The 5,425-nt window shown below is 40.3% G+C and overlaps 1 long non-coding RNA gene across 1 annotated transcript in view; it reads left to right on the top strand.

Annotated features, from left to right (window-relative positions):
- The window catches only part of LOC119469560, a 7,862-nt gene extending 2,443 nt beyond the window's left edge, over positions 1–5,419 (top strand). Inside the window, exons 2-3 of the long non-coding RNA XR_005198391.1 lie at positions 3,882–3,948; positions 5,111–5,419. This is a non-coding gene — a long non-coding RNA (uncharacterized LOC119469560). The remainder of the gene's footprint in view (positions 1–3,881; positions 3,949–5,110) is intronic.
- Positions 5,420–5,425: the final 6 nt, after the last annotated feature.

Below are 5,425 nucleotides of genomic sequence, written 5' to 3'. Positions count from 1 at the left end.
TTTTTTTTTTTTTTTTTTTCAGTAGAGACAGGTTTTTACTATGTTTGCCAGACTGGTCTCGAACTGGTGACTTCTTGGTCGGCCTGCCTTGGGCTCCCAAAGTGGTGGGATTCCAGACGTGAGCCGCGGAACCCGGTCAATTCCAGGATTTTAGACAAAGTCAACCAATTGTCAGCCAGAAAATGTTCAAATTCATTCAGACCCTGGAAGATCCCACTTTGAGTTGTCTCAGCTTTCTGGACCAAACCAATGTATTTTATTTTATTTTTTTAATTAAAAAAAAAAAACTTTGTGATGGAGTCTTGCTGTGTTGCCCAGGCTGGAGTGCGATGGCGTGATCTCGGCTCACCGCAACCTCCGTCTCCCGGGTTCAAGCGATTCTCCTGCCTCAGCGTCCCGCGTAGCTGGGACTACAGGCAGGCACCACCAGGCTCGGCTAATTTTATATTTTTTAATAGAAACAGAGTTTCTCCATTTTGGCCAGGCTGGTCTCGAACTCCCGACCTCAGGTGATCTGCTCACCTGGGCCTCCCAAAGTGCTGGGATTTACAGGCGTGAGCCACTGTGCCCAGCACGAATGTGTGTGTTAAATGTATTTGATTGATGTCCCAGGCCCCCCTAAAATGTACGAAACCAAGCCACGTCCCGATCACCTTGGCACGTGTTCTCGGGACCTCCTGAGGCCTGCCTCACAGGTCATGGTCAGTCATATTTGGCTAAGAATAAATCTCCAATATTTTGCAGAGTCTGACTCTTTTCGTCCACGCACCGGAGAATAATTGATCTGGGAACAGAGAAGAACTTGTAAGGAGTTCTCTTTGGAGAACGTAACTCACTCAATTCTTCGACACAGGCTTTTCCCTTGTAAAATGGCCTGTTCAGGGGTGGTAATCTCTCAGTGGGCCGGGCGCAGTGGCTCACGCCTGTCATCCCAGCACTTTGGGAGGTTGAGGTGAGCAGATCACCTGAGGTCGGGAGTTCGAGACCAGCCTGGCCAACATAGTGAAACTCGGTCTGTACTAAAAATACAAAATACAAAAATTACCCGGGCATGGTGGTTGCCTGTGATCCCAGCTACTCAGGAGGCTGAGGCGGGAGAATCTCTTGAACCCGGGAGGCGGAGGTTGCGGTCAGCCGAGATCATGCCAATGCACTCCAGTCTGGGCAACAGAGCAAGACTCTGTCTCAAAAAAATAAAATAAAATAAAATCTTCGTCTTCTTTTCTGCAACAGATAATGAGATGACCGGGGGAGAAAAAAAAAAAAAGAAAAAAAAAAAAAAAAAAAAACCCACACAATCGTTTTCCTGGGCAGGTCAGTTTTATTGTTACTGAAATCAGAGAAAATGTTTTCTAGAGCCTGGTCATATCAAAGGGCTTTTAATTCAAAATATTCCTTATAGCACAGAGCCCTGTTTTACGGTAAAATAGTTTCATTTCCCTCACTCTGCATCATCGCTGCTTTAAGTCAGAGGAGGAAGGTCACAGGCTTCTATTTTAGAATGAGTCAAAATCAGTGGAAAGGGGAAAGGAAACCTTGTCTTCAAGATGAAAAGAAGAACAGAAAATATATACGTGCCGCCTACAAGACGAAGAAACGTTGCATAATTTTCTGTTGGTAGAAAACGTTTTGCAGAAAAAAAATATATATATATATATTATATATATATATATATATATACACAATTTATATATATATGTATATATAATATATATATATAATCCCAGCCTCCCAAACTGCTGGGATTATATATACATTATATATTTATATAGTATATTATATATAATATAATATATAATATACTATATAAATATATAGTATATAAATTTATATTATAAAATTTATTATATTTTATATAATATATGTAAATTTATATAATAAAAAATATTATAATATAATATATAGTAACATATATTATATTATAAATATATAGTATATAAATTTATATTATAAAATTTATATTTTATATAATATATGTAAATTTATATAATAAAAATATAATATAATATATAACATATATTATATTATAAATATATAGTATATAAATTTATAGTATATATATTTATAAATATATAAATTTATATACTATATATTAATAGATATAAATTAATATATAAATTATGTTAATATTCTGAACAAGAAGACCTATCTGAGACGGATCTCAGTCCATTTAGAAAGTTTATTTTGCCAACGTTAAGGGCATGTGGCTGGGGTACAGCCTGAGGAAATACCCATGACAGGTGCCCTAGACGCTCAGACATTTTATGATTATTTTATTAGTATTATTTCCTTCAGACATTTTATTATAATTATTATTTGAGACGGAGTCTCGCTCTGTCTCCAGGCTGGAGTGCAGTGCTGTGATCTCGGCTCACCGCCACCTCCTCCTCACGGGTTCAAGTGATTCTCCTGCCTCAGCCTCCTGCGTAGCTGGGATTACAGGTGCCACACCCGGCTACTTTTTGTATTTTTATTTATTTTATTTTATTTATGTTTTTGACACGGAGTCTCGCTCTGTTGCCGAGGCTGGACGGCAGTGACGTGATCTCGGGTCGCTGCAACCTCCACCTCCCGGGTTCAAGCCATTCTCCTGCCTCAGCGTCCCAAGTAGCTGAGATTGCAGGTGCCCACCATCAGGCCCAATAAAATTTATATATTTATAAAAATAAAAATATATAGTATATATATACATTTTTATATATATTTATATATTTATAAATGTATAATATTTATGATATAATACAATATATATTATAATCCCAGCACTTTGGGATTTTATATATATATATATTATATATATATACAATGTATATATATATATGTATATATAATATATATATATAATCCCAGCCTCCCAAAGTGCTGGGATTATATATACATTATATAATATATATTATATTATATATAATATAATATATAATTAATATATAAATATATAGTATATAAATTTATATTATAAAATTTACTATATTTTATATAATATATGTAAATTTATATAATAAAAAATATAATATAATATATAACATATATTATATTATAAATATATAGTATATAAATTTATGTATATATATAAATATATAAATATATAAATTTATATACTATATATTTATATATTAATATATAAATATATCGTCTATACATTTATAAATATACATTATATATTATATATTAAAAATATATATTTGTATAATATATATTTATAAATATGTAAATATATAGTATATATAGTATACTATATCTAGTATATATATATTTATATAAATATATGGTATATATAAATATAAAGTATATATATTTATATAAATATATAGTAAATTAAAGTATATATATTTATACAAATATATAGTATATATATTTATATATTTATAAAAATATAAAAATACATACATTTATATATATAAATATAAATTTAAATATTTTATATTTATTTATTTATTATTACTGCTTTTTTGGGAGGGGGACAGAGTGTTGCTCTGTCGCCCAGGCTGGAGTGCAATGGGGTAATCTCAGCTCACCGAAACCTCTGCCTCCAGGGTTCAAACAATTCTCCTGCCTCAGCCTCCCAAGTAGCTGGGATTACAGGCATGGGCTACCACGCCCAGCTAATATTTTGTATTTTTAGTAAGGACAGGGTTTCCGCAGGATGGTCAGGCTGGTCTCGAACTCCTGACCTCGTGATCCGCCCACCTCAGCCTCCCAGAATGCTGGGATGACGGGGGTGACCCACCGCGCCCAGCCCTGGGATGCAGTTTTTAAAATCTCTGTAGTATTTTTTTGTTTATGAATAAAATGAGAGGCAGGTTTGCCCGACACCGTTTCCAGCATGTCCTTGCCCTCGGCTCTGTGATTTTGGGGTCCTGAGATTTGTTTTCCTTTCTCAGTTCACAGCAGGTGCCCGGCGAAGACAGAACGCGGAGTGGAGAGGTGGAGATGCTCGCCTAGAACGCGGTACGGTGCCTCCTTTGGGCTGTCTGTGATAGGGGGTTTATGGTTCTTAAGTCTAAAGAACTGAAATGTGCCGGGCGCGGTGGCCCACGCCTGTAATCCCAGCACTTTGGGAGGCCGGGGCTGGCGGATCACCTGAGGTTGGGAGTTCGAGACCAGCCTGACCAAGACACCTGCACGTGTCCCCCCGAGGCAGCCTGACAAGGGTCTCCAGGCAGAGGGGAGGCTTGAAGCTGTGATAAAGACCCAAACGCTGGCCGGGGGCGGTGGCTCATGCCTGTAATTCCAGCACTTTGGGAGGCCAAGGCGGGAGGATCACCTGAGGTCGGGAGTTCGAGACGAGCCCGGCCAACATGGAGAAACCCCATCTCCAGCAAAAATTCAAAATTAGCCGGGCACGCTGGAACACCTGTGTCATCCCAGCTCTTTCGGAGGTGAAGGCGCCTGGATCACCTGAGGTCGGGAGTTCAAGACCAGCCTGGCCAACATGGTGAAACCCCATCTCAACTAAAAATACAAAATTAGCCGGGCGTGGTGGCGGGTGCGTTTAATCCCAGCCACACCTGAGGCTGAGGCCGGAGAATCGCTTGAACCCCGGAGGCGGAGGTTGCGGTGAGCTGAGATCACGCCACTGCGCTCCAGCCTGGGCTACAAGGCTGCAATTCCATCTCAAAAACAACGTAAAATAAATGTATTTAAAGAGGTTTATTCTCGGCCAAATATGCGTGAGCAAGGCCCAGAGAACATGCTCTAATGAGGCGTTGAGAACACGTGTCCAAGGTGCCTGAGGCGCAGCTTGATTTTAGATGGGTTATTTTTGCTTGTTTGTTTTACTGATGATATTTATTTATTTTTTTATCGATTTTTTGAGACGGAGCCGCACCGTGTCGCCAGCCTGGAGTGCAGTGGCGCGATCTTGGCTCACTGCAAACTCCACCTCCCGGGTTCAAGCGATTCTCTCCCGCCTCAGCCTCCCGAAGAGCCGGGATTTCAGGCATGTGCCACCACGCCTGGCTAATTTTGTATTTTTAGTAAAGGCCGGTTTTCTCCATGTCGGCCAGGCTGGTCTCGAACTCCCGACCTCAGGGGATGCGCCCACCTCATCCTCCAAAAGAGGTGGGATTACACAGGCCCGCCACCACGCCCGGCTAATTTTGTATTTTAGTAGAGACGGGGTTTCGCCATGTTGGCCAGGATGGTCTTGATCTCCTGACCTCGTGATCCACCCGCCTTGGCTTCCCAAAGAGCTGGGGTTACAGACGTGAGCCACCGCGCCCGGCTCAGAATGTGGGTGTCTGGGGTGCCTCAGGGGAGCCTGCCCAGCGCTGAGAAACACTTGCAAGACCCAGAGGCAGGTACTGGGAAGCTGAGTGCCGCCGTCCAGACGAGGAAGCCGGGCACATGTCCACGTCAGGCGGATCGCAAGAGGCAGGTGTGGTCTGTCTGTTTTTAGTTCCCTTTTGCAGCCAGTGAGGTTCCT

The sequence above is a fragment of the Cebus imitator genome, unplaced genomic scaffold (genome assembly GCF_001604975.1).
Source record: "Cebus imitator isolate Cc_AM_T3 unplaced genomic scaffold, Cebus_imitator-1.0 Scaffold708, whole genome shotgun sequence".
In the NCBI taxonomy this organism is placed as follows: domain Eukaryota; kingdom Metazoa; phylum Chordata; class Mammalia; order Primates; family Cebidae; genus Cebus; species Cebus imitator.
This window is presented reverse-complemented; position numbering and strand designations above follow the sequence as displayed.